At 41.3% G+C, this 19,022-nt stretch overlaps 1 non-coding gene across 1 annotated transcript; it reads right to left on the reverse strand.

The window, feature by feature from the left end:
- Positions 1–2,582: 2,582 nt before the first annotated feature.
- LOC133255575 (U6 spliceosomal RNA) lies at positions 2,583–2,689 on the reverse strand. The gene has a single exon (XR_009738985.1). It is a non-coding gene; the product is annotated as a U6 spliceosomal RNA (small nuclear RNA).
- Between the last annotated feature and the right edge of the window lie 16,333 nt (positions 2,690–19,022).

Genomic DNA, 19,022 nt, shown 5'->3' on the forward strand with positions numbered 1-19,022 from the left:
AAACCCTGAACTTTCTTAACATAGAGTTGGAGAAGCACTGTGCTGGAGTTCTTGCAGCAGCCAGCTCTAGAATACTTGGAATGAGAAGGGAAATGAAGAGGGTAGCAGACAGTTAATGCTTACATGTGCGGTCAGAGGCAGTGGCAGACCTCACTGAAGAAGAGCTGCTTCTCCACCTGGAAGGCTCCTACCTCTCAGAGGGGTGTTCCCAAGTTAACTGGGCCTACACTGGACTTCTCTCTCTCTCCAGCCCTGCTGACACAGAGCATCCCTACTGCATGTAAGAACCTATATGGCTTGGTGCAATGTGGAGGGGGTGAGGAGGAACAAGAAGCTTCTGTCCCTGTTCATCCAAGTGACTGAGATAGTATATCCTAAATGATATCCCCAAATGACACAGCCAATGTGACTTTTATCCATCTCCAAGTCAGTGTGTTAGACTCAGTTTCCTCTTTTTGTTTCCATCTAACTGGTAGTTTTACACCTAGCTGTGTTACAGAAAACACTCCCTGCCAGGTCCCCTCTGAATCCTGAATTCATTATTCTTTCTGCCCTTCACATCTCTACAGACCTGTTGAGAATGCCAAAATTTCTGATCTTATAAAACCGTGTCATCAGTTTTCTGTGAACGTGGACTCACTACCTGGTTTTCTCTGTTCCTTTGAAGGGAGGCATGCTGTCTTATTTCAGAAAAGTCACTTCCTATGTTTCCTCCTTCCACTGGAAAGACAGACTTAGTCTTGGAGTGTATTGTAAAGAATTTTTTTTTTCCTTTTGAAATCACTCGAGTAAAAGAAAGTCTCCTCTTGCTTTCAAGTCATTTATCACTAATGTTCAGAGCAAAATCTGCTTCATGTAGTCATCCACAATGAAGAAGTAACAACTTTCCTAAGACTTGGGGGAGGCTTGTCTGCGCTCAGTTCTTAAGAAATTCCCTCAGGCAGGTATCTCCAATCAGCTGTAGTCTACTCATCAGTGATTTTCTTTCAAAAGAAACCACTTGAGGCTGAGCCAGAGGCTTGTCAAGTGCCTTAGTCCTTATGGGGGCAGGGAGGAAGGGAAGAAGTGTGGGTGAGGAAGGGGGGCAATAAAGGAGCTTATGCATCTGCTCCTAAATAACAGGAACCCTCTTCTGGAGGATGACTCCCTGAATACTAGGGGGAGAATGTTATTGTGCATAGTCCTTTTGTGGTGCTTTTGTCATTATTTGCAGTAACTGGGAGATACTTTCAGAATCCTCTGTGAATTAAAGGCCCGTATGTCCTGGCCTAGTTAGCAGTATGTCCTAGCCTAGTTAAAGGGTGTCAGATGACATTGTGCTGGGTCACCAGACACATCCAAGGATGATGACAAACCCTAGCAAAAGTATGAACACTGAAATGAGGTGAGCTTAAAATCTGTGATCACATAGTCAATAAAATGTGTAGCATTATGAAAATACCTCAATTATAAGTTCACTAAGCAAAGTGAGCTCCATAGCAGTCTTCATTACTTGTGTAATAACCAAGACTGGCAGTAAGAGACAGTAAGACGTCAAGTGACTTTATTTTCTTTTCCATTGGCTTATTACAGGATATTGAATATTATTCCCTGTGCCATACAGTAGAACCTTATGGTTTATCCATTCTATACACAGTACTTTGCACCTGCTAGTCCCAAACTCCCAATCCATCTCTCCCCTGCCATCCCGTCATTTCCCCCACCCCCTGCATCCCTTGGCAACTACAAGTCTATTTTCTATACCTGTGAGTCTGTTTCTGTCTCATAGATAAATTCATTTGTGTCATATTTTAGATTTCACTATAAGTGACATGGTATTTATCTTTTGCTTTCTGATTTACTGCACGTAGTATGATGACATTTAGGTCCATACATATAGCTGCAAATGACTTCATTTCATTCTTTTTTCTGGCTGAGTAATAGTCCGTTGTGTATGGGTATTTGCATCTTCTTTATCCATTCTTCTGTCAGTGGACATTTAGGATGCTTCCATGTCTTGGCTATTGTAAATAGTGCTTCTGTGAACATTGTGATGTATGTATATTTTTGAGTTACAGGATTTTTTTTTTTTTCCAGATATACGCCTAGGAGTGGGTTTGCTGATTGTATGGAAACTCTATTTTTAGTTTTTTTAAAGAAACTCCATACTGTTCTCCATAGTGGCTGTATCAGTTTACACTCCCACCAATGTAGAAGGGCTCCCTCTTGTCCACACCCTCTCCAGCATACATTATTTGTAGACTTTAATTGATGGCCATTCTGAAAAGTGTGAGGTGGTGCCTCATTTTGATTTTGATTTGTTTTTCTCTAATAATTAGAGGGACAGGGAGACCTGGTGTGCTGCGATTCATGGTATTGCAAAGAGTAGGACACGACTGAGCAACTGAACTGAACTGAACTGAATAATTAGTGATATTAAACATCTTTTCATGTGCCTATTAGCCATCTGTATGTCTTCTTTGGAGAAATATCTATTTAGGCCTTCTGCCCTTTTTTTGATTGCTTTTTTTAAATTTATTTTTTTATTGATGGATAATTGCTTTACAGAATTTTGTTGTTTTCTGTCAAACCTCAACATGAATAAAAATACGGAATGCTTCACAAATTTGCATGTCATCCTTGTGCAGGGGCCCTGCTAATCTTCCCCGTATCATTCCAATTTTAGTATATGTGCCACTGAAGCAAGCACTGGGTTGGGTTTTTTTTTGTTATTAACTTCTATGAGCTGTTTGTATATTTTTGAAATTAAGCCCTTGTTGTTTACATCATTTGCAAATATTTCCTTTCTAGTCTGTAGGTTGTCTTTTCGTTTTATTTATGGTTCCCTTTGCTGTGCAAACGTTTATAAGCTTGATTAGATTCCATTTGTTTATTTTTGCTTTTGTTTCTATTGCCTTGGTAGACTGACTTAAGAAAGCATTGGTACGATTTAAGACATCAAGTGACTTTTAACAGTTATTGACCTTGTGGTTGGAAAATCTAGAAAGTTTGAAGTTAATTCAAGGTGAGGAGGGATAGCTAGTATATTGCAATGTTGGATAGTTCAACTAGGATTCAAAAGGCTGAAATAGAAAGCTTTTCTATTTCTAACACTATAAAACAGTTTAAAATTATAAAACTTGCTCATCACATGTAAAATATCAATTGATCTAAAAGCAAAGGATGGGGAGATCTGACTTGACAAAACTTATGGTCGCAGAGAGTTGGACATGACTGAGTGACTAACACTACCTTCACACTTCTTTATGGTCTTTGGGGGAAATTATTGTTTGGATTATAAGTTTAAAAAGATTTAGCAGTCTGATTAAAGTAAAGGAAATGTTCACAAAACTTCAAAACTGTGCAACCTTAGGCAGTATAAACAAAAGTCTACAAAACCATGGAGGGAATATTCCCTTTGTCCCCCAGACAGTCCCTGTAACCTTTGCCGTGTTGCTGTGGAACAGGAGCATAATTTGAGCAGGATGGCCACGTTGTATCTGTGAACTAATGCTAACTCTCTCTCTCAGGCTAACTATGCTTCGTGATCACCCCTAGAGTTTTGTTTTTTAAATTGGTATGCAATGTGATAAATTTTAATGTGAATTTTACACGCTTTACTGTGATCAAGATAGTCAATGTGTTCATCACCCCCCAAAGTCTCCTTGTGCCTGTCTGTAATTCTGCCCAGCTATCTTCTGTATCCAACCTCCTTCCCAAGGTGACCGCTGCTCTTCTTTCAGTCTATATAAACTAGCTTACATTGTGAAGGATTTTTATTTAAATAGCATCATACAGTACGCATTCTTTTTTGCCTTTCACTTGGCATAGTTATTTTCTATCCATTCATGGTGTTGTTTGTAGCAATAATTGACTGCTTTTCAATGCTGAGTCTTATTCTGCTGTTTATCCATATCCAGTTTTTGGGTATTAGAAATAAGGCAGCTATGCACACACGTGTACATGTCTTTGTATGGATGTGTGCTTTCCTTTTGGATACATCCCTAGGAGTGGACTGGTTGGATCATGTGATAGGTGTAAAGCGGTACCACCTAAGTGGCTGTTATTTACGTTCCCACAACGCTGTGTAAAAGTTCCAGTTCTTGCTCATCCTTATTGACAATGTATGTGCAGCCTTTAAAATTTTTTAGTCATACTCATAGATACGAGGCAATAGCTCTTGTGGTTTTAAGTTGTGTTTCCCTAGTGAATAATGGTGTTGAGCATATTTTTTAATGTGCTTATTTACCACCTCTCTATTTTTGTGTTGGTGAAGTGCCTATTCGAATCTTTTTTTCCATTTTGTATTGGACATTTATTTTCTTATTATTTAGTTTTGAGAGTTCATAATACATTCTGGATACAAGCTCTTTATCTGATATAAACTTTGCAAATATATTCTTTCCAGTCTATGTCTGTCTTTTCATTCTTTTAATAGTGTCTTTTGAAGGGTTAGTTTTAATATTTAAAAGTTTAATATTCTGATGAAGTCCAATTTATCAACACTTCTTAAATGGAGTGTGTTTTGGTTTCTTACATAAGAGGTTTTGCCTAACCCAAGGTCACAGAGATATTCTTTTTTTTCCCCTAGAGGTTTCATAGTGTTAGGTTTTACATTATATTTTGGGTTAGTTTTTGTCTATAGCACAAGGCATGGATTGAAGTTCATATTTTTACATAAGGCAGGGCTTCCTACATGGCTCAGTGGTAGAGAGAATCTGTCAATGCAGGATACCCAAGAGACATGGATTCAATCCCTGGGTTGGGAAGATTCCCTGGAGTAGGAAATGGCAACACACTCCAATATTCTTGCCTGAAAAATTCCATAGACAGAGGAGCCTGGTGGGCTACAGTCCATGAGGTTGAAGAGTCCAACATGACTGAGCAACTGAACACACAATGTCTACTTTTTTCATAGCTTTGTCTGTTGAGTATTCTTTCAACACTGAATTGCCTTTACTCCTTTGTCAAAAATGAGTGTTCATGTATGCATAGGTATATTTCTGGCTTCCCTCTATCTTTCCATTGATCTGTTTATCAATTAAAGCTTTCATGATACCAATACCACACAGTCTTTTTCTAAAATTTATTTTAATTGGAGGATAATTACTTTACAATATTGTGGTGGTTTTTGCCATACATAGACATGAATCAACCGTTGGTGCATACATGTCCCCCCATAATGAACACCTCCTTCTTCCCTCCCCAAGTTCAATGCATGAATTTGCACTGGTCATCTATTTCGCATATGGTAATATACATGTTTCAATGCTATTCTCTCAAATCATCCCACCCTCACCTTCTCCCACATAGTCCAAAATTCTGTTCTTTACATCTGTGTCTCTTTTGCTGCCTTGCATATAGGATCATTGTTACCATCTTTCTAAATTCCATATATATGTATTAATATACTGTATTGGTGTTTCTCTTTCTGACTTACTTCTCTCTACCAATACTACACACTCTTGATTACTCTAGCTAAATCTTGAAACCAGTCTATCCTAAAGGAGATCAGTCCTGAGTGTTCATTGGAAGGACTGATCTTGAAGCTGAAACTCCAATACTTTGGCCACCTGATACGAAGAGCAGACTCATTTGAAAAGACCCTGATGCTGGGGAAGATTGAAGGCAGGAGGAGAAGGGGACAACAGAGGATGAGATGGCTGGATGGCATCACCGACTCAATGGATGTGAGTTTGGGTAAACTCCGGGAGTTGGTGATGGGCAGGGAGGCCTGGCATGCCGCAGTCCATGGGGTCTCAAAGAGTTGGACATGACTGAGTGACTGAACTGAACTGAACTGAAATCTTGAAATCTGGTGGTGTCAGACCAGTCTGACTTTGTTCTTCTTTCTCAAAGTTGTTTGGCCATTCTAGGCACTCTGCGTTGCCACACAAACTTTAAAATCATCTTGTTACTTTCTACTTCAAAAGTATGTAGGGATTTTGATTGGAATTGCATTTATTTCATAGATGAATTTAGGGTCTTCCATATAAATCAATGTTGAATCTTTCCACATATGAACAAAGATGTATTTTGTCATTTATTTCTGAGGTCTAACTTAGTTTTTCTCAAAAATATTTTATTTAGTGTATAGGTCTTTCATTCCTTTTGCCAGAGGTATTTCTAAAGAGTTAATATCCTTAATTCTTTTGTAGATGATATTGTTTTATAATATCAATTTCCAATAATTTATTGGCAGCATATAGAAATACAAATTTTTTTTTTTATATGTTGGTCTTGTATCCTGCAACCTTGCACTTGTTTGTTCTAGTATTTTTTCTTTGTTTTGGGGTATTTTTTTTGGTAGAGTCTTTTGGATTTTATGCATAGATAATTATGTCATTTGAAAATAATGACAGTTTTATTTCTCTCCAATCTGGCTTTTATTTCCCTCTTCCCCTTTGCCTGTCTCTGTGTCTCTCCTTCTGGCTCTCTGTCTTTCTATAAATACACGTATATTTAAAAATTCTTCTTGTGTTTCATTTTTGATTGTTTTTATTTCAAGTTCACTAATATTTTCTTCTGTGATGTCTAACCTGCCATTAATCTCATTCAATAAAGTTTTCATCTCCCATATTGTAGTTTTCATTACTAGAAATTCAATTTACCTGCTTTTCTTTTGCATATCTCTACTTAACTTCTTGAATATAAAGAATACAGTTGTAATAATGGTTTTAATGCCCTCATCTGCCAAATTTAATATCTGTATTAGTTTAGGTCAGTTTGATTGATTTTTTTCCCTGTCATTATGAAGCGTTAATAGCTATTGGAAATAACTCCTGAATAAGATTTTTAAAACTCCTGATTTAACATTTAACTAGCAGGCCTAAAATTAAACAGTCTAAATTATAATATCAGAAGATCCATGAAAAATGTCTATAAAGAGAGTCTTATATATTATGAATTGATTGTTAAGAACCTGAAAGTGGAAAGTATGCTATTGATAAGATGAAGGAGAAAAATCTCTATGAATGAAAAATAGTAAGAGCAGCAACTACAGAGAAATGCCATTAGAAATTCAGAGAAAACTAAGTGCATATCATAAAGTCATGTTATAAACATGAAGTAAATGACATTGCATGATTAGAACAATAGATGGAAATGAAAAGGCAGCATTTTCTGAAATAATGAGGCAAAATATTAGACAGTTCAGGAAAATGAAGTGAAAATGTTTTGCATTCATGTGTTGTTTCTTTGAGCTTTCCTAATTACTAGATTTAATTTTGTTTCTGGGATGGATTTAGTTTTCCTCTCTTGAAACTAATTTTTCTTCCTTTCAGAGCATCCCGTCCCTATTAATTTCCTCCAAAGTTTCAAACTTTGTTCTTTCTTTTAAATTAAAAAATAGTTTTGTTCTTGTTGTTTAACCTTAGTGGTATCTTTAGATGCTTAAGAGACAGTTGATGAAGTATTAGCTCTAAAAACAATTATGTCCAATGAGAAACATTTAAAAAAACTCTCTCACAATTACCTAATCCTCTTAATGTTTTTGCTTTGTTTTTCTTATACCTCAAAAAATTATTTTGGATGGAATAATTCTTGTTTTGAAGAAATAATTTTCTGAAGTTTGTAAGGTTTCTTTCTACAAATAGTCTTTGACTTATAATGGTTTGACTTAATATTTTTTGACTTTGTAATGGTGTGAGAGTATCTAGTGAAAACCACACTTGGAGTTTTGCATTTTGATCTTTCCCTGGGGTAGTGACATGTGGTAAGATTCTCTCTAGTGATGCTGGGGCAGTGGCAGTGAGCCATTGTTCTCAGTCACCCATGTGATCAGGGGAGTAAGCAACCAGTATACTTGCAACCACATGTACCCACATAACCATTCTGTTGTCTACTTTCAGTTCAGTTAACTTCAGTTCAGTCGCTCAGTCGTGTCCGACTCTTTGTGACCCCATGAATCACAGCACGCCAGGCCTCCCTGTCCATCACCAACTCCCAGAGTTCACTCAAACTCGTGTCTATGGAGTCGGTGATGCCATCCAGCCATCTCATCCTCTGTCGTCCCCTTCTCCTCCTGCCCCCAATCCCTCCCAGCATCAGAGTCTTTTCCGATGAGTCAACTCTTCGCATCAGGTGGCCAAAGTATTGGAGTTTCAGCTTTAGCATCATTCCTTCCAAAGAACACCCAGGACTGATCTCCTTTAGAATGGACTGGTTGGATCTCCTTGCAGTCCAAGACTTGCAAGAGTCTTTTCCAACACCACAGTTCAAAAGCATCAATTCTTTGGCGCTCAGCTTTCTTCACAGTCGAACTCTCACATCCATACATGACCACTGGAAAAACCATAGCCTTAACTAGACGGACCTTTGTTGGCAAAGTAATGTCTCTGCTTTTGAATATGCTATCTAGGTTGGTCGTAACTTTCCTTCCAAGGAGTAGGCGTCTTTTAATTTCATGGCTGCAATCACCATCTGCAGTGATTTTTGGAGCCCCCAAAAATAAAGTCTGACACTGTTTCCACTGTTTCCCCATCTATTTCCCATGAAGTGATGGGACCAGATGCCACGATCTTAGTTTACTGAATGTTGAGCTTTAAGCCAACTTTTTCACTCTCCTCTTTCACTTGCATTAAGAGGCTCTTTAGTTCCTCATCACTTTCTGCCATAAGGGTGGTGTCATCTGCATATCTGAGGTTATTGATATTTCTCCCAGCAATCTGGATTCCAGCTTGTGTTTCTTCCAGTCCAGCGTTTCTCATGATGTGCTCTGTGTATAAGATAAATAAGCAGGGTGACAATAATACAGCCTTGAGGTACTCCTTTTCCTATTTGGAACCAGTCTGTTGTACCATGTCCAGTTCTAACTGTTGCTTCCTGACCTGCATACAGGTTTCTCAAGAGGCAGGTCAGGTGGTCTGGTATTGCCATCTCTTTCAGAATTTTCCGCAGTTGCTTGTGATCCACACAGTCAAAGGCTTTGGCATAGTCAATAAAGCAGAAATAGATGTTTTTCTGGAACTCCTTGCTTTTTTGATGATCCAGCAGATGTTGGCAATTTGATCTCTGGCCCCTCTGCCTTTTCTAAAACCAGCTTGAACATCTGGAAGTTCACGGTTCACATACTGCTGAAGCCTGGCTTGGAGAATTTTGAGCATTACTTTACTAGTGTATGAGATGAGTGCAATTGTGCGGTAGTTTAAGCATTCTTTGGCATTGCCTTTCTTCAGGATTGGAATGAAAACTGACCTTTTCCAGTCCTGTGGCCACTGCTGAGTTTTCCACATTTGCTGGCATATTGAGTGCAGCACTTTCACAGCATCATCTTTCAGTATTTGAAATAGTTCAACTGGAATTCCATCACTTCCACTAGCTTTGTTTGTAGTGATGCTTTCTAAGGCCCACTTGACTTCACATTCCAGGATGTCTGGCTCTAGGTGAGTGATCACACCATTGAGATTATCTGGGTCATGAAGGTCTTTTTTGTACAGCTCGTCTGTGTATTCTTGCCACCTCTTCTTAATATCTTCTGCTTCTGTTAGGTCTATACCATTTCTGTCCTTTATCGAGCCCATCTTTGCATGAAATGTTCCCTTGGTATCTCTAATTTTCTTGAAGAGATCTCTAGTTTTTCCCATTCTGTTGTTTTCCTCTATTTCTTTGCATTGATCACTGAGGAAGGCTTTCTTATCTCTCCTTGCTATTCTTTGGAATTCTGCATTCAAATGGGTATATCTTTCCTTTTCTCCTTTGCTTTTTGCTTCTCTTCTTTTCACAGCTATTTATAAGGCCTCCTCAGACAGCCATTTTGCTTTTTTGCATTTCTTTTCCATGGGGATGGTCTTGATCCCTGCTTCCTGTACAATGTCACGAACCTCCATCCATAGTTCTTCAGGCACTCTATCAGTTCTAATCCCTTGAATCTATTTGTCACTTCCACTGTATAATCTTAAGGGATTTAGTTTAGGTCATACCTGAATGGTCTAGTGGTTTTCCCTACTTTCTTCAATTTAAGTCTGAATTTGGCAATAAGGAGTTCATGATCTGAGCCACAGACAGCTCCTGGTCTTGTTTTTGCTGACTGTATAGAGCTTCTCCATCTTTGGCTGCAAAGAAGATAATCAATCTGATTTTGGTGTTGACCATCTGGTGATGTCCACGTGTAGAGTCTTGTCTTGTGTTGTTGGAAGAGGGTGGTTGCTATGACCAGTGCATTCTCTTGGCAAAACTCTATTAGCCTTTGCCCTGCTTCATTCTACACTCCAAGGCCAAATTTGCCTGTTACTCCAGGTGTTTCTTGACTTCCTACTTTTGCTTTCCAATCCCCTATAATGAAAAGAACATCTTTTTTGGGTGTTAGTTCTAAAAGGTCTTGTGGGTCTTCATAGAACCATTCAACTTCAGCTTCTTCATTGTTACTAGTTGGGGCATAGGCTTGAATTACTGTGATATTGGTTTGCCTTGGAAACGAACAGAGATCATTCTGTCATTTTTGAGATTGCATCCAAGTACTGCATGTCTTCCCTGGTGGCTCAGATGGTAAAGCGTCTTTCTGCTATACAGGAGACCCGGGTTTGATCCCTGGGTTGGGAGGAAACCCTGGAGAAGGAAATGGCAGCCCTCTCCAGTATTCTTGCATGGAAAATCTCATGGACAGCGGAGCCTGGTAGGCTATTGTCCATGGGATTGCAAAAAGTCTGACACGACTAAGCGACTTCACTTTCAGTTTCACTGCATTTCAGACTCTTATGTTGACCGTGATGGCTACTCCATTTCTTCTAAGGGGTTCCTGCCCACAGTAGTAGATATAATGGTCATCTGAGTTAAATTCACCCATTCCAATCCATTTTAGTTCACTGATTCCTAGAATGTTGATGTTCACTCTTGCCATCTCCTGTTTGACCACTTCCAATTTGCCTTGATTCATGGACCTAACATTCCAGGTTCCTATGCAATATTGCTCTTTATAGCATCGGACCTTGCTTCTATCACCAGTCACATCCACAGCTGGGTATTGTTTTTGCTTTGGCTCCATCCCTTCATTCTTTCTGGAGTTATTGCTCCACTGATCTCCAGTAGCATATTGGGCACCTACTGACCTGGGGAGTTCCTCTTTCAGTATCCTATCATTTTGCCTTTTCATATGGTTCATGGGGTTCTCAAGGCAAGACTACTGAAGTGGTTTTCCGTTCCCTTCTCCAGTGGACCACATTCTGTCAGACCTTTCCACCATGACCCATCTGTCTTGGGTGGCCCCACATGGCATGTCTTAGTTTCATAGTTAGACAAGGCTGTGGTCCGTGTGATCAGTTTGACTAGTTTTCTGTGATTACGGTTTCAGTGTGTCTGTCCTCTGATGCCCTCTTGCAACACCTACCATTTTACTTGGGTTTCTCTTACCTTGGACGAGGGGTATCTCCTCACGGCTCCCCCTCCTGACCTTGCACATGGAGTAGCTCCTCTCAGCCCTCCCGCACCTGTGCAGGTGCTGCTCCTTGGACGTAGGGCTGCTCCTCTTGGCTGCACCCCTGAACTTGGGCAAGGGGGAGCTTTCAGTACAGCATGCAATAAATTATATGAGATATTAAACATTTTATTATAAAGTAGGCTATGGATTTGATGATTTTGCCCAACTGTAGGCTAACGTGTTTTGAGTGGGTTTAAGGCAGGCCATGGACAGAGGAACCTGGTGGGCCACAGTCCATGGGGTGGCTAAGAGTCGGACAAGACTGAGCGACTACACTTTCACTTTTCACTTTCATGCATTGGAGAAGGAAATGGCAACTCACTCCAGTGTTCTTTCCTGGAGAATCTCAGGGACGGGGGAGCCTGGTGGGCTGCCGTCTATGGGGTCGCACAGGGTCGGACACGACTGAAGCGACTTAGCAGCAGCAGCAGCGGCAGCAGGCTCAGCTGTGATGTTTGGTAGGCTGTTGTTTAGTTACTAAGTCACGTCCAACTCTTTTGAGACCCCATGGACTGTAGCCTGCCAGGCTCCTCTGTCCATGGGATTTCCCAGGCAAGAATACTGGAATGGATTTCCATTTCCTTCTCTAAGGGGATCTTCCTGACCCAGGGATCGAACCTACATCTCCTGCATTGGCAGGGAGATTTTTTACCACTGAGCCACCTGTGAAGCTCTGATTGGTAGGTTAGGTGTAGTCAAAGGAATTTTTGACTTGGGATACTTTCCAACTTATGATGAGTTTATTGGAATGTAACCCCGTCACAAACTGAGAAAGATCTGTAGTTGCTTTCTCTTGCTATTTCTTTCTGTTCTTGAAGGAAAAGCTGTCTGTTGGACTGTTACACAATTTGAACACTCACGCAGTGGTTCCTTTGCCTTCTGGCCCAGCTGTTGAATAATCATCATGAACAGTACCAAAATAAGTCTTATTTCCTACCAAGAGGGTTAGAACAGACTTGGTCTTCATAATTACTCATACCCAGGAAGCATTTAATTATGCTCTATTTAAAGATTTTGGCACAGTCATATTGACTTTTCAAAAATGTTTGTGACATAAGGTGACCTGGATACTAGAAGCTACCAGGAAGATTTTAATTGCTTGAGGAACTTCATCTAATTCTTACAGTGACTGTAGTCCTGACTATTATCCAGTTCACACCTCCTTTCTCTACCCTACTTCAACAGCTGAATGAAGCAAGATTGTAGAGTCATACAATAGAACAGCATTCACATAGCAAGTGTCCATTAAATGTTTGAATGGAGAAATAAATGGTCTATTTTATTCATCAGATACCTGGAAACTAAAGTTAAATAATTCTTCCCTCATTTAAAGTTACACAGACAGGTGTTTATAAGCTTTGGTAGGAGAGTAATAGTGCTCTAGAATAGCATTAGCTTCCATTTATTGCACTCTTTTATATTTGCCAGGCTCCTTCCTAAATCCTTTATGTGCATTCTTGGATTTATAGCTTACCCTACCTTATGAGCTGGGCGTTGTTCTCCTCTCTTTACAGAGGAAGAAGTCGAAGCATTAGAGAGATTGAGTAACCAGCTCATGATCACTTACTGAAGGAATGACAGGGCTGGGATTCAAATTCCAGAGTGCTTGGATTCAAGCCCTGAGCCCTTAACCACTGGTCTAGATTGTCTTGGGAAAGTAGCCATTATCAAAAGACAGCCGAGGGATTTGGGAACACTTCACATCCTGAAGGGAACTAAAAAGAAAGAAGATGATCTAATAAAGGCAAATTGTACTTTTGCATAAGTTTTACCTGAGACCGTGAGCTTATGTCCCCCAAATTATCATAGGGAATAGATTAATGTCTTCCCACATTCTTTCTCTGATTGTAGTGCTATGAGTTTTTGGATAATGTAGTGCCTCAGAAATGGCAGTCTTGAAAGCAGCTGTAGATAAAAGCAAATTTGACCTGCCTCACCCTTTCCATAACCTTTTTCACATCCCAGATCCAAAGGGCTATAGGCCAAGGCATTTAAGTTGTTTTCTACATGAGTCTCTACTGATGGTTATTTACTATTACAATTTGTTGAGTACCTACCATACTATAAGACACTCATTATTTTAAAAGTCATGGTAAAATATGCATAACATAAACTTTTCCATTTTAATAATTTAAAAATGTGTGATTTAATGACATTATTTACATTTGCAGTGTTATTCAATCAGCTCTTCTATGTATTTCTAAAACCCTTTCATCATCTCAGAAACTCTGTATCCATTAAACAACAATTGGTCCTTCCTCCCTTCCCCTAGTCACTGGTAACCTCTGATGACTTTCTGTCTCCATGAATTTACCTATTCTAGATAGTTCATGTAAGTGACATTATACAATATTTTTTTATTTATGTCTAGCTCATTTAACTTAAAGTTCAAGGTTCATCCACGTTGTAGTATGTTTCAGAACTTCATTCCTTTCTGTGGCTGAGTAATATTCCATTGTATGTATACTGTATATCACAATTGGCTTACCCATTCATCTGTTGATGGATACTTGGGTTGTTTCTGCCTATTGCAAACAATGCTGTTATGAACATTCACATACTGGTATTTGTCTTAGTTCTCATTTCAGTTATTTTGGTGTATGCCCGGTAGTAGCATTGCTGGGTCATATGATAATTCTATGTTTAACTTTTTGAGGAACAAACTTTTTTCCAAGGCAGAAATACCATTTATATTCCCACACTGCTTCTGATTATTTAGTTATATCTTGTTTATAGAGGTTTTCACAGCAGACTGTCCAATTGGAGTTTTTAACACTATACCAAGGAGCTTGTCCATTTTAGGCACGTGTCTAAATAGTGATGATCTTTTTGAGGTGGAGTACAATCTGTATTCCTATAGCTCTTCCCAGTTTATGAAACACTATTTTTTGTTTCCTTCAATAATATTATAGGCAGGAATCATTCCCTTCCATTATAAAGATGAAGAGATGTAGCCTCAGAGAGATGGAGGGACAATCCAGAAGTCACAGGCATGGTGAGGGCTTCGGATTCCAAGTCCTAGATGTGACCTACCGCACAGAGCAGGGCACAGGGAGCCGGGAATGGAACTTCTGGGCTGCCCTTTTCCAGTTGGTTCCAGAAAGGTAGGTTGAAGCTGGGGACTATCAAAATTACCCCACTTGTGGCCTCCTCTAGGAGTAGAATAGCTTTTTTATAATAAAATTATAATTTATATTCAGAGGCTCAGACTGTAAAGAATCTGCCTGCAATGCAGGAGACCTGGGTTTGATCCTTAGGTTGAGCAGATCTCCTGGGGAAGGGAATGGCAACCTACTCCAGTATTCTTGCCTGGAGATTTCCATAGACAGGGGAGCTCGGTGGGCTACAGTCCATGGAGTCACAAAGAGTTGGACATGACTTTGCAACTAACGCTGCACTTCACTTTACAGTGAAACAAACAGAATATACAGTTTGATCACCTTAAAGATTTTTTTGTTTTTTTTGACGTGGACCATTTTTAAAGACTTTATTGAATCTATTACAGTATTGCTTCTGCTTTATGTTTTGGGCTTTTGGCCTTGAGGCATGTGGGATCTTAGTTACCCGATCAGGGATCAAACCTGCACCCCCTGCACTGGAAGGCAAAGTCTTAACCACTGGGCCACCAGGGAAGTCCCAGTTTGATCACTTTTGACAAAGACAGACAGTCATGTAACCCACATAGGATCAAGATGGAGAGCATCTCCATCACTCATGTCCCATTTCAATCAACCCCCACCCCCCAAAGGCAGGTCTTCCTGCCAAAAATACTCAGTTTTGGTTTTTGTCCCATAGCTTCAGAAAACTGTTTTAAGATGGTTCTGTTTTGATCACCTATGGGAGGAGCTGGACTGGCAGCAGGGATCATGTCACTTCTTTTGGTTGTCGTGGTCATCCTGGCACCAGGCTACATGCATGGAGCTGCCAGCATGTGTCACTAATCAGAGGCAGTGTCTCTGTGACAACAGCTCAGTTCTGCATTCACTAGGCAGTAAGGGGCATTCAAGCAGCTTCCCGACCTTGCCTGAGGCTCTTGTTGGCTGGCACATGACAAACCACTGGAATCAATAAAACGTTGGGACAAAACAAAACATCAACCCCATTCTATGCCCCAACTCTGGGGATAGTGTATAAGCTCATAGACATCTATGCTGGGGCTCCCCTTCAAGGGACAGAGTTTCCCCCAGGGGAGACTGAGTCATGCCTAAAGCCTTCATGGTCTACAGTGGCAGCCATCACTGCTGCTGCTGCTGCTGCTAAGTCACCTCAGTTGTGTCCGACTCTTAGGGACCCCATGGACTGCAGCCTACCAGGCTCCTCCATCCGTAGGATTTTCCAGGCAAGGGTACTGGAGTGGGGTGCCATTGCCTTCTCCGAGCCATCACTACTCCCATTTATTAGTGGTGACTGTGGTCATTCTGTCCAGGTGACCTGTATATGGTGGCCATTCCCTTTTGGAGAGGGAAATAGGTTTGGGAAATTGGACTTTACCCAGAAGATGGCAGGTAACTGACTGGACTCAGACTTAAGAGGTGTTTCTAAGGAGAGAGGCCTGGTGGTCCAGTCCTATGTTCCATACCTGAGCTCCATTTCTAGCCTGGGAAGCTCTTTCTGGGGTGCTAGTATAAGAACTTGGAGAAGGAAATGGCAACCCACTCCAGTGTTCTTGCCTGGAGAATCCCAGGGATGGGGGAGCCTGGTGGGAGGCCGTCTATGGGGTCGCACAGAGTCAGACACGACTGAAGCAACTTAGCAGCAGCAGCAGCAGTATAAGAACTGTCCTTGCCAATTCCTTGAAAGTACATTCTTTATCTGCTTCCTTCACACACGAAGCTTGAGTGAGGTCACTTTGTACTTGGAGCGAGATCCATCTCTTGGTTTTCCCATTCTCGGCGGAGACCATTCTCTGCCTGGTTAGGAAAGATGCTAGGAGAGGCTGGAGTGTGGAGCACACCGCCCAGCCAAGCTGAAGGCAGCAGCGGGAGTGACCCTTGTCTTTGGAAACTGCCTGTTACATGCTCTTCTTGGTCCTGCCAGTGAAGAGCAGGGGTGGGGAGCAGTTCACCTGCACATCCCTGGTCACGCAGGGGACAATGGATACAGATAATAACTTGTTTTCACTCATGATTGCTTATCTTTGCCTCCAACTGGCAAGCGAGAGTGGGGTTAGCACTCTGGCAACAGCTGCACATAGAAACAGCCTTTTCATTAATGCATGGAGACACAGGGACCATGGCTCAGGTGGGGCCTGGGGATTTTATGATTTTTAAGAAAAGGTTCCAGATTCTTCTTTTCTCTTTGCTAACTGATTTTCCCCATTGCTTCTCTGTTGAAAAGTGCAGTGAAAGTGAAAGTCACTCAGTCGTGTCCAACTCTTTGTGACTCCATGGACTATAGAGACCATGAAATTCTCCAGGCCAGAATACTGGCGTGAGTAGCCGTTCCCTTCTCAACACAGGGATTGAACCCAGGTCTCCCTCATTGCAGGTGGATTCTTTACCAGCTGTGCCACAGGGAAGCCCTTGCCCTCATTTTATTTGGAGCTGCATAGATTCAAATAACCCCACTTCATCTAGAAAAGACAGATAATCAAGGTTCTGCCTGGTAAAAGTCTTGGGAGAAAGCTTACAGAAATCTTCAGGGATAAAAATAAGCGGTGCTGAACCTGGGCTGTGGTCCTGAAGCTGACCTGTCAATGCCTAAGCGAGGAAGGTGAAGGAGGGAATGAGAGCTCTGGCCCCAATGTGGTTACTGCTGTGCCCTTAACAGGACGTATCTGGGGCTTGGGCATTCAATTATGTTTGCTGTGCGTGTGTGCATGCGCTCACACACTCACACACGCAGAGCTGGAATTGAAATCATCTCAAGTGAGAATTCTTGTGATGCCTTTAAGGGGCCTGCATTTGACAGGTTGCTACCTAGTTATGGACTAAAATCTCACCAGGCACCCCCGTAGCTTATCGCCTGTCATTTCAAAACAAAGACATCCTGCTTCCCCGTTCTGTGTCACATCTCATCGGTTCCTTCTCAGCAGAATCTTACTTTCATGACGAGCTTGGTGCCACCTCTCTGACTTTCATCAGATTAGAACTTGAAAAAAAATAGAAAAAACAAAACAAAAAAACCCGTTCCATGTTTTGACTTGGATTCTAGGTGTTATTCTCTCAGTCCAGCTTGAAAGAAAAAAAAAACCCACCCCACGAGGGGGCAGGCCTGCTTTCCTGTCTTCTGCCAGCACACAGCCTCTGAAGTGTGTGAAGAAGAGAGGAAGAGACAATTAACACTCAGCACCAATCTGCATTTCCTTTTTAGCTGCCATTTACACGCTGCTCAGGTTTTGAAAACCAGCATTTCATGCTACTCCCCAGAGAGCCAGCACCAGCTTCAGCAGGATCCATCTGCACAGCAGTCACTGAGCTGAAATCTTCAGCCAACCCCAAATTCATTTATCTATTTATTTATTTTGAAAATGAAAGAGAGGAAAAGAGAGAGAGGGTGAGTGCACGAGCCCGCAAGCTAGGTTCAAAGAATAGATTATAATCTGCTAATATTTCACACGCACACTTGACCACTCCCCGTGCTGGTCTAGGCAGGGGTGAGTCAGAGGAGTTTTCTTTTGATTATCTTTTCGATTCGTGTGAGCAGTGAGTGAATGTGCAGGAGACACGTGACCACAGGAGATGACAAGCTGTGGGGTTCGAGGCTGGAAGGGCACACTGGCTGAGCTGTGGTGCCGCTCATCAGCCTGTGTCAGCACGTTCTTGCTGATGGGAGCAGCGGGGAGAAGAGCCGCCCTGGGAAGTCACTGCTGGGGGTAGGACGAGTTACAGGATGCTTCTGGAGGAGGGAGATGTTTGTCATCAACTCCTCAGGTCTGGCCAACTTGCTTTATTTCCTCCAGCCCCCAAAGGGTTGAGAATTGAAGCCTAATGGCTTCGATAACCTTGCTGATTTCTTCATTATTATTTTTTAAACGGAATTTACCACCACAGGAGGTCACTGAGTCAATGGTCACAGCTGGCTTTTAAAAAGGGGTTGAGTCATTCTGTGATTGGTAAAACAGAGACTCAGCCTGAGATGGGGGCAATCAAATTTCCTGCTTCAAGGCATCAGTTGATCACTACAGGGGTCAGAAAGAAGTGTTTTTCTCATGCAAGTCCTGGCACGAATATCTAGGTGAATGCAAAGCAAAGTGGAAAAAAAAAAGAGGATTAGCTCTATTTTTTTTTTTTTTTTTTTTGAGAGCAGCAGGGCTGAAAAACCCATCCTTACTGTAACAGACCAATGAGTGCTCTGATTCTATCTAGCTCTGCTCAGATGGCAGTTGTGATTATAGTGTTATGGACACATTTCCCAGGAAAGCAGGGCAAGATGGTGCTGTCTGCATGGGCCCAGATTTGCTCATGGATGGGCACAGGTGTGTTCAGATGGGGAAAATACTTCAGGGCAGGAGTAGGAGGTAGGGTGAGCATATGTCAGTTGAAATTGGTGAGTTTACAAAAAAAAGATTCATAAGAAGCCCATATGATCTCTGGGTGCAGTTGTCACATGATATCACACGTTCTCAGGATTCAGGGGTGTTTTGCATCTCTTGTAGTGACACAGATGTGTAACTCGGCCTTCTCAGCCA

This window comes from Bos javanicus, chromosome 1, assembly GCF_032452875.1.
Source record: "Bos javanicus breed banteng chromosome 1, ARS-OSU_banteng_1.0, whole genome shotgun sequence".
Taxonomy (NCBI): Eukaryota; Metazoa; Chordata; class Mammalia; order Artiodactyla; family Bovidae; genus Bos; species Bos javanicus.